This window comes from Rhinopithecus bieti, unplaced genomic scaffold, assembly GCF_001698545.2.
Source record: "Rhinopithecus bieti isolate Rb0 unplaced genomic scaffold, ASM169854v2 scaffold_28016, whole genome shotgun sequence".
Taxonomy (NCBI): Eukaryota; Metazoa; Chordata; class Mammalia; order Primates; family Cercopithecidae; genus Rhinopithecus; species Rhinopithecus bieti.
The window spans coordinates 1,674,163-1,685,108 of NW_016813202.1; the positions used below are offsets into that span (position 1 = coordinate 1,674,163).

Below are 10,946 nucleotides of genomic sequence, written 5' to 3' on the forward strand. Positions count from 1 at the left end.
CTATTTTTTTTTTAACATATTTTTATTTTTTGAGATGGAATTTTGCTCTTGTTGCCCAGGTTGGAGTGCAGTGGCATGATGTCAGCTCACTGCAACCTCCGCCTCCTGGGTTCAAGTGATTCTCTTGCCTCAGCTTCCTGAGTACCTGGGATTACAGGCACCTACCACCACACCCAGCTAATTTTTTGTATTTTTAGTAGAAATGGAGTTTCATCATGTTGGCCAGGCTGAACTCCAACTCCTGACCTTAGGTGATCCACCCGCCTCAGCCTCCCAAAGTGTAGGGATTACAGGTGTGAGGCACCGCGTGCGGCCTCTGGTTTACTTTTTTTTTTTTTTTTTTTTTTTTTTTTTTTTTTGAGACGGAGTCTCGCTCTCACCCAGGCTGGAGTGCAGTGACACGATCTCGGCTCACTGCAAGCTCCGCCTCCCGGGTTCATGCTATTCTCCTGCCTCAGCCTCCCGAGTAGCTGGGACTACAGGCGCCCGCCACCATGCCCTGCTAATTTTTTGTATTTTTGGCAGAGACGGGGTTTCATCATGTTAGCCAGGATGGTCTCGATCCCCTGACCTCGTGATCCACCCGCCTCGGCCTCCCGAAGTGCTGGGATTATAGGCGTGAGCCACCGCGCCCGGCCTGGTTTACTTTTAACATAAAGTTTTTAGTCCTCAAGGGCAGAGGATGGAGGAATACACAATTTTACCCCTTACTGTGTGATCCCCGACATGGATAACAAAGCAGGTTGAGTTTAAGTGGAAACCAGAAGCATGCCTCTTTGGCCTGGCATGGTGGCTCACGCCTGTAATCTGAGCACTTTGGGAGGCCGAGGCAGGTGGATCACCTGAGGTCAGGAATTCAAGGCCAACTTGGCCAACATGGTGAAACCCCATCTCTATTAAAAATACAAAAATTAGCCAGGCATGCTGGTGCATGCCTGTAATCCCAGCTACTCAGGAGACTGAGGCACAAAAATCCCCTGAACCTGGGAGGCAGAGGTTGCAGTGAGACGAGATTGCACCACTGCACTCCAGCGTGGGCGACAGAGCGAGACTCCATTCCAAAAAATAAATAAGAGGGTGGGGTTGCACATGACAGTAGCTGCACCACTAGAAAGATGGCGGAGCAAGAGCGAAAAAAAATCCCTTTGGTTCCAGAAAATCTGCAGAAAAAGAGGAAGGCCTATCAAGCCCTCGAAGCCACCCCGGCAAAGCAGGCACTTTTGGCAAAGAAGGAACAGAGAAAAGGAAAAGGGCCAGGTTTAGGTGACTGGAATCATTCCTACGTGATTCCTGGAAGCAGAAACGCGACAAGGTGCCTCTCAGACCACTAGAAGTGAAACCTCATGCCTTGGAATTGCCAGACAAACATTCCTTGGCCTTTGTTGTACGCATCGAAAGGATTGATGGCGTGAGTTTACTGGTGCAGAGAACCATTGCAAGACTTCGCCTAAAGAAAATTTTAGTGGTGTCTTTGTAAAAGTCACCCCCCAGAACCTAAAATGATGCGTATAGTGGAACCTTATGTGACCTGGGGATTTCCAAATCTGAAGTCTGTCCGAGAATTCATTTTGAAACGTGATCAAGCCTCGGTCAAGAATAAGACCATTCCTCTGACAGACAACACAGTGATTGAGGAGCACCTGGGGAAGTTTGGCGTCATTTGCGTGGAAGACCTCATTCATGAAATTGCCTTCCCAGGGAAGCATTTCCAGGAGATCTCATGGTTCTTGTGCCTTTTCCACCTCTCAGTGGCCGGTCATGCTACCAAAAATAGAGTGGACTTTCCTCAAGGAGATGGGCACACCTAGCTATCAGGGTAAACGCATCAATCAGCTTATCCACCAGCTGAACTAGACCCAGGTGTCAAACTGCGATAAATTTTTATCAGTGAAGTAGAAGCATGTGTTTTGTTGTTTGGGGAATTTTTATCAAGTATCTTCAGAGAAGATTATTTCCTGCTTTATCTTCAAAAACTGGAAAGGAGGGGTCAAAGAAAAGGCAGTAGCTGGCTGGGCGTGATGGCTCATGCCTGTAATCCCAACACTTTGGGAGGCTGAGGCGGGGGGATCACCTGAGGTTGGGAGTTTGAGACCAGCCTGACCAACAGGGAGAAATGCCGTCTCTACTAAAAACACAAAAATTAGCCGGGCATGGTGGTGCATGCCTGTTATCCCAGCTACTCGGGAGGCTGAGGCAGGAGAATCTCCAGGCGGAGGTTGCGGTGAGCCGAGATCGCGCCATTACACTCCAGCCTGGGCAACAAGCGAAAGTCCATCTCAAAGAAAAGAAAAGACAGTAGCTTACGTTTATGGCAAGCACCTCTCATCTCAGTCCAGTTCCAAGGAAAAATTCCAGCGTTTTCTACATTGGGTGCTGCGTCGTCTGAAATCAGCACATTCCGTGGAGGAAGGGTCCTGCTTTGTTGCATCTATCCTAGGGTTTAATGTTGGTAAATGAGTCACTCTAGCATTCACACAAGGCTCCCTAAGACTCCTGCAGCAGCTGACCAAGCCCAAGGACATAATTGAATCTGGAGAGTCCTGGGGCCTTGTATTGAAAAAAACTTGAAGTACACATAGGAAGAAAGCCATAAAAGTAAACGTTCACTTGTCTCTGCAAAATAAATAAATAAATAATAAAAGTAAATAAATACTACTCCCCTATTCTTGAAACACTTCTTTTTTTTTTCTAAGAGATGGGGTTTTATGGTGTTGCCCAGTCAGGTCTTGAACTCTTGGGCTCAAACGATCCTCCCACCTCAGCTTCCCAAAGTGCCGGGATTCCAGGTGTGAGCTACCGTACTCGGCCAAAACTCTTTTATGATTCCCAGTTGTACGCTGGATAATTACTAGCATCCATGGTATGTTATGTGAGGTCCTCAATGAACTACCTGTCTGACCTCATTTCTTAGGACTCTACTTCTTATGCCAAAGTGACAGACAGATTTTATTTGTGTTCAAGGACTATCCTCAAGTTCGCCTGGTACGTTGTGTCTGTAGCATGTTTTAGTGACTGCTGCTTCTTCATGTGGCTTTTCTGTTTTTGTACTTAACATTCTTCAGAGGCTGGGCATGGTGGCACATGTCTATAATCCCAGCACTTTGGGAGGCTGACATGGGAGGATTGCTTGAGTTCAGGAGCTTGAGACCAGCCTGGACAACATATGGAGACCTTGTCTCAATTAAAAAAAAAAAAAAAATTCTTCAGATGAAACCCTGAGAATTCCTGTTCTAACTAGCCCTCTTCCAATCACATTCCCAATGAGCCTAAGAAAATTAAGCTCCCTGCCCCATATTTGCTCTGTAGAGAAATACGTAAACACCAGCTGGGCATATCTGGCAACATTTTCAGCAATAAAAACAAAAGTTTGCGTTGTGAAAACCACATTTATTTATTTGGATATGGGACTGGATGGGCCCTTTGGAAATTTTTCTAAACCTCAGTGCCGTTTTTAGCATCTTTTAGAGATGCAAAATAATTTCACTTGGTGGCACAGAAATGGATTATATGTGGCAGAGCCTGGGATGACTGATTTCCCTCCATGGAATTGGCCTGTATTTGGGGTGCAGCTGACAGCTGCCGCACCTCAGCAAATACTGAGAATTCAAAACAGCTTTGCCCAGAGTAGAGGTCCAGAAACTTTTTCTGGAAAGGGCAAAATCGTAAATATTTTAGACTCAAAGTTGTCTGCCACCATTCAAAAACTCTGCCATTGTAGTTCAAAAGCAGCCAGAGACAATAAGTAAATAAATGGCTGTGGGATAAAATTATCTTCATGGATACCGAAATTTGAATTTAAACTTTCTCACGTGTCCTGAAATGCTATTTTTCTTTTGTTTTTTTCCCAATCATTTGAAAATGCAAAAAGCATTCTTAGAGAGCTGTACAGAAATATGTAATGGGTGGATTTGGCCCATGGGCCACAGTTGGCTGACCTCAGCTGGATCAATGACTCTGAAACATCAGCACTCATCCGCATCCGCTTGGAGGGCTTATCTCATTTATTTATTTGAAGCCTACAACTCATAGAATTGGAGGACTTATTTTAATCAAGATTGCCAGGCCTCACCCTAAGGGTGACTTTCTGAGTCAGAATGTCTAAGACACAAGTCCCCAACCCCCAGGCCATAGACCTGTAACCGTGAGTGGCCTGTTAGGAACCAGGCCGGACCGCGGGAGGTGAGTGGCAGGTGAGTGAGCATCGTGGCCAGAGCTCCGGTCAGACCAGAGGCGGCATTACATTCACACAGGAGTGTGAATCCTATCTTGAACTGCAATGCAAAGGATCTAGGCTACGCGCTCCTTGTGAGATTCTGATGCCTGATGATCTCAGGGGGAGCAATTTCATCTCCAAACCATCCCCCATCCCACCACCTCTGCCCTCCGACCGGATTTTGTCTTCCACAGAACTGGCCCTGGTGTCAAAAAGGTTGGGGATCACTGATTTAGGGTGTAGGGTGGAGCTGGAACGACATTCCCTCCATCCCGCCCCATAACCATTTCATTCACAGCATCAAGGGCCTGAACATTTTAAACACATTTCCAGGTGACCCGTTGCTACAGGCCTGTCCTAGAACTCTTTTTTTTTTTTTTTTTTTTTTTTGGAGACAGAGTCTCACTCCATTGCCCAGGCTGGAGTACAGTGGTGGGATCTTGGCTCACTGCAACCTCTGCCTCCCAGGTTCAAGCAATTCTCATGCCTCACCCTCCCAGGTAGAGGGAACTACAGGCACCTGCCACGATGCCCAGCTTTTTTTTTGTATTTTAGTAGAGACGAGGTTTCGCCTTGTTGCCCAGGATGGTCTCAAACTCCTGAGCTCAGACAATCCGCACGGCTTTGTCTGCCAAAGTGCTAGGATTATGGGCATAAGCCGCCGCGCCCGGCCTGGCCTAGACCTCCACAAAGACTGCTGTCTTCTTTCATTCAACAGCTTGACGTTCCAGCCGCAATGACAGTCATGTTGCATAAGGACTGATCCTTCATCAGCTGTGGCTGTGGTACTGAAAGTCAGGGCTGGGCCTCCATCAGAGGGGCCTTGGAGCAAGAGGGAAGCCAGACAAAAAGAAGTATTCCCATCTAGGCAAGCAACAGGTCCAGAAAGAGAATAAGAAGTCGATGCTGGAGCAGCTTGAGTCTTCTAGGAATGCCAGTGAATCAACCACCTAACTCTGGCCTGGGATTGGGTCCTGCCCTGGGTTCAAAGCAGCCTGAGTTCAATGCACTAGAGGGTCAGGAGCAGGCTCTGTAAGGGTAGGGCCTGGGATATGTGTGGGGCCAGGAACAATCTCTCCATGATCTTTGCAAAAACTTTCTTCACCAGAGACAAGGAAAACCAAGATTGTGAAAACAGAATCTAAGTGGAGTTTCCTGCGCCCAGGCTGGAATGCAATGGTGTGATCTCGGCTCACTGCAACCTCCGCCTTCTAGGTTCAAGCAATTCTCCTGCCTCAGCTTTCCAAGTAGCTTTGATTACAGGCGTGTGCTACCACACCCAGCTAATTTTGTATTTGTAGTAAAGATGGGGTTTCTCCATGTTGGTCAGGCTGGTCTCAAACTCTTGACCTCAGGTGATCCGCCTACCTCGGCCTCCCGAAGTGCTGGAATTATAGGTGTGAGCCACCGCACCTGGCCAAGATTGTTTTTAAATTGTGTTTGTTGTTTTAAAAAAAAAAAAAGTTAACTGGCCATGGTGGTGGGCGCCTATAATCCCAGCTACTTGAGAAGCTGAGGCAGGAGAATCGCTTGAACCCGGGAAGCAGAGTTTGAAGTGAGCTGAAATCCCACCATTGCACTCCAGCCTGGGTGACAGAGCGAGACTCTGAGTCAAAAAAACAAACAAACAAAAAAAAACCAAAGGTAAATTGTGTTCGATGTATGCCTTACTTCATGATCATTTTGTGTTTCAAAAGTGCTTTCACAGTGGTATGGGAGCCAGGGCTCTGTGTATCTGATTCTCAGGGCAGCCATGTGGCGGTCGGACCTGACCAATCCCTCCGTGATCCAGGCTCGCATTACTATTATCAGGGAGGAAAAACGTTTCCTCTGCTTTCTTAGGTCCAGTGTCTGGGGATCTGCAAATAAAATTAACAAAAAAACAGCTCAACAGGAGAAAAATAACATCATTTTATTAATGTTTATAAGTACTGCATGAAAGTTCACAAAAAGAAATGAAACTTGAGAAAGCAATTAGGCTCTGGGAATTTATATGCCATTTTATCAAAAGAAAGGAGATCCGGGCGCAGTGAGTGGTTCATGCCTATAATCCCAGCACTTTGGGAGGCTGAGGTGAGAGAACTGCTTGAGCCCAGGAGGTTGAGATCAACCTGGACAACACAGCAAGATCTCTCTCTCTCTTTTTTCTTTTCTTTTTTTTTTTTTGAGACAGAGTCTTGCTCTGTTGGCCAGGCTGGAGTGCAGTGGTGTGATCTCAGCTCACTGCAACCTCCGCCTCCTGGGTTCAAGCAATTCTTGTGCCTCAGCCTCCCAAGTAGGTGGGACTACAGGCACAAGCCAGCACACCTGGCTAATTTTTGTATTTTTTGTAGAGACAGGGTTTCACCATTTTGGCCAGGCTGGTCTTGAACTTCTGACCTTGTGATCCACCGCCCCCCCCCCCGCCTTTGCCTCCCAAAGTGCTGGGATTACAAGCGTGAGCCACTGCGCCTGACCAGCACAGCAAGATCTTACCTCTACCAAAAACAAGAAAAAGAAATTAGTGTGCCTGTAGTCCCAGCTACTCATGAGGCTGAGGTGGGAGGATCCCCTGAGCCCGGGAGTTAGAGGTTGCAGTGAGCTATAATCACACCACTGCAGTCCGGTCTAGATGACAGAGCAAGTCCCTCTCTGGAAAAAAAAAAAAAGAAGAAAAAAAAAGGAGTTTGGGATTTGACAGAAAATAAGTTACAGGAAAGTGACTAGGAAATAAATGGGGAGGCCAGCGAAAGACAAAGGCTATTCTAGTAAGGTATTTCTTTTTATGCAAATTTACCTCGGTGTTGACTCTTTTTCTCCAGTGGAGAGAGTAGCTCTTTGGGGAGGGGCGGGGGAAGTGCCATCACACATAGAAATGTATGCCCTGCTTTTAGGCAGATAAGGGAAGGGCAGAGAACTCTTCCTCCATCTGTTGATTCTCAAGTGCCTTCAACTCAGGATAATCCTTATGCTGAGGCAGTGTATTTGGGGGCGACGTATCCTAAGCCCCTTCATTCCCATCATCACTGGTTTGGGAATCGGCTGGGACATGAATCCTATTTTCCCCACTCCCTCTGTGCCTTTGGTAAAGTTACTTAACATCCTATATGCCTCAGAATTCCGGTGGCTCACGTCTGTAATCCCAGCACTTTGGGAAACCAAGGCGGGTGGATGATGAGGTCAGGAGTTGCACACCAGCCTGGCCAACATGGCGAAACCCCATCTCCTACTAAAAATACAAAAATTAGCTGGGCGTGGTGGTGCGTGCTCATAGTCCCAGCTACTCGGGAGGCTGAGGCAGGAGAACTGCTTGAACACAGGATGTGGAGGTTGCAGTGAGCCAAGATCACACCACTGCACTCCAGCCTGGGAAACAGAGTGAAACTCTGTCTCAAAAAAAGAAAAAAAAAAAAAAATTATGTACTCAGCCAGTGTGGTGACTCATGCCTGTAATCCTAGCACTTTGGGAGGTTGAGGTAGGCGGATCACCTGAGATCAGGAGTTCAAGACCAGCCTGACTAACATAGTGAAACCCTGTCTCTAGTAAAAATACAAAAATTAGCCAGGCGTGGTGGCAGGCCCCTATAATCCCAGCTACTCGGGAGGCTGAGGCAGGAGGATTGCTTGAACCCAGGAGACAGAGGTTGCAGTGAGCCGAGGTCGTACCATTGTACTCCAGCCTGGGCAACAAGAGTGAAACTCTGTATCAAAAATAAAAATAAATAAATAAATAAATAAATCATATACTCAAAGGGAATGAAATCAGCATCTCAAAGAGATATCTGCACTCCCACATTCATGGCAGCATTATTTCCATAGCCAAAATACGACAATTTATGTTCACTGACAGATTAGATTTAAAAATGTGGGATGTATATGTATATGTGTATAGATTTTTTTCTTTATATGGACACAGTGGAATATTAGCCTTAAAAAGAAGGAGATCCTGCCGTGTGTAATATGAATTAACCTAGAAGACATTATGCTGAGTTAAATAAGCCAGACACAGAAATAAAAATACTGCATGATTTGGCTAGGTGCGGTGGCTTAAGCCTTTAACTCCAGCACTTTGGGAGGCCGAGGTGGGCAGATCATGAGGTCAGGAGATTGAGACCATCCTGGCCAACATAGTGAAACCCTGTCTCTGCTAAAAATACAAAAATTAGCAAGCTTTGGTGGCGTGTGCCTGTAATCCCAGCTACTCGGGAGGCTGAGGCAGGAGAATCACTTGAATCAGGGAGTTGGAAGTTGCTGTGAGCCGAGATCGCACCACTCCAGCCTGGCGATAGAGCGAGACTCAGTCTCAATAAATAAAATAAAATACTGCATGATTTCTTTTATACGTGGCATGTGAAAGAAGTTTAATACATAGGAAAAGAATAGAATGAATGGTGGTTACCAGTATAACGGCAGGACTGGGATTTGGGGGAAGAATGGGGAACTGTAGATCAAGGGGTACAAAGTTGCAGTTATGTTGAATGGATGTCTAGGAATCTAGTGTACAGCTTAAGGATTATTGTTAACATTGCATTATATGCTGGAAATTTGCTAAGAGAGTAAATTACTGTATTAATCATTTAAACTATGCATATGCATAGACAAGCATCATGTTGTGGACCTTAAATATGTACAATATAGCTCAAATCCATGACTGCAGCCACAAGGCCTGGCATGGCCTGTTCCACTCACTCCTCTAGCTTCACCTTACACCATCGTCTGCTTTGCTCAGTATCTGTGGCTTGTTCTTACTCTTCTCTTCTTTTTCTCAGGCCCAGGCTTTCCTGTAGTCTTTGTCACCACTGTAGGTCAATTTTAATTTTTGAGCTGTTTGTTCAATCTCTGTTTCTTCTACCAGACTAAACAAGTGTGTGTGCTGAATATTCACCAACCCCGAACACCCGGCATCTGGCGCAGCTCCTAGCACCTGTAGGCGCTTGGAAAATACATGCAGAATGAATGAAAGAATATGAGTGACCAAAGAAGTCATTGGAGAATTTCCCATACTGTAGGCCTGTTGAGGTTGCTTAGCTGGCACTTGATTGAGAAGGCATTGGCAAGCTGGCTTTACTAATAGTTCTTACCACTCACTGTGCCTGTTATCACTCAACAAGCATTGATTAAACACCACTGTGGCCAGTCCCCTGAGCGTGGCATTGTCAGAGGCATGTAAACCAGAGCAACTCCATCTTGAATGAGGCTGGGTAAAATGAGGCTGAGACCTACTGGGCTGTATTCCCAGACGGTTAAGGCATTCTAAGTCACAGGATGAGATACGAGGTTGGCACAAGATACAGGTCATAAAGAGCTTGCTGATAAAACAGGTTGCAGTAAAGAAGCCGGCGAAATCCCACCAAACCCAAGATGGCCATGAGAGTGACCTCTGGTCATCCTCACTGTTACACTCCCACCAGCACCATGACAGTTTGCAAATGCCGTGGCAACATCAGGAAGTTACCCTATATGGTCTAAAAAGGGGAAGAATGAATAATCCACCTTTGTTTAGCATATCATTAAGAAATAACCATTAAAATGGGCAACCAGCAGCCCTCGGGGCTGCTCTGTCTATGGAATAGCCCATTTTCTTATTCCTTTACTTTCCTAATAAACGTGCTTTCACTTTTCTGTATGGACTCGCCCTGAATTCTTTCTTGCACAAGATCCAAGAACCCTCACTTGGGGGTCTGGATCAGGACCCCTTTCCTGGAACAGCACTAGCCATAGCAATGGACACAATGGCCAGAAAGCTCTCACCTCATGAAGTGCCAGGCATTCATAATCAAATTATTTTGTTGCTACTTTGCATTTTGATAGAATTTCCAACTCAGAGGTGAACTGCAAGATTAGTACAAGGAACTTCCCCATGCCCTTCCCTAAGATTCACAAATGAATTTTATTTTGCTCCATTTTGAGAGAAAATTTCCCTTCTAATGTTAAATTTTAATGAACGAGTTTAGAGAAATTTTGGTAAAGAAAACTTTGGAGGTTTAAATGAGTTAGCAATATTTAGTACTGTGGCCAGTTGCTGTGGAATGTTTTATTCATATAATTCCTTTTCTTCCTAATTATGAGTCACTGAGCTAACCATATTGCCTATAAAATGGGGTGACTGCACTCTGAGCATGGTGCTAGGGGAATGAATTAATGATAGTGAAGTGTATTTTAATAATATTTGGTGAAAGACATCATGCACAAATGAAATATGCTTACTCCCTTTTCCCGTCTCTTACAGCTCACAGCTGTGACCAATTTTATTTTCATTACCAGGATTAGCGTACATTTTCCTTGCCTGGTTTCCACTTCCCTCATGGTGGGATCTTGCCCTCACTCTCCCCTCCACCCCCAGCCCCAGCTTCCAACAGTCACATGCGTGAGTGTCCAGCTGCCTTTGCAATTGCATCATGTGTGAGCTCCCGTTGCCATGGCAGCATGAGGGGTTTGGTGGCTGTGTTTTCCTCCATGAAGGTGGCTGCATTCCTCATCTCAGCAGTTCAGCTTTCTGCACTGACCGGCAATTTGACGCCCTTTGGTTAATATTCGTGTCCTATTGGAATTCTTTTAATTTGCCTCGCTACTTTTCCCCCCAACATTTTGTCTCATTCAGGAGAGCCATGTTGCACAATGCAAGGGACACAACGGCCAGAAAGCCCTCACCTCATGAAGCACCAGACATGTATAATCTAATTTTTTTGTCTCATTTAGGAGAGACAATATGAGGTTTCTATTCTTTTTTTTTTTTTTTTTTTTTTTTTTTTTT

At 45.6% G+C, this 10,946-nt stretch overlaps 1 pseudogene; it reads left to right on the forward strand.

Moving 5' to 3' along the window:
• The first annotated feature begins 1,100 nt into the window (after positions 1–1,100).
• On the forward strand, positions 1,101–1,854 carry LOC108512511 (60S ribosomal protein L7-like 1 pseudogene; annotated as a pseudogene).
• Positions 1,855–10,946: the final 9,092 nt, after the last annotated feature.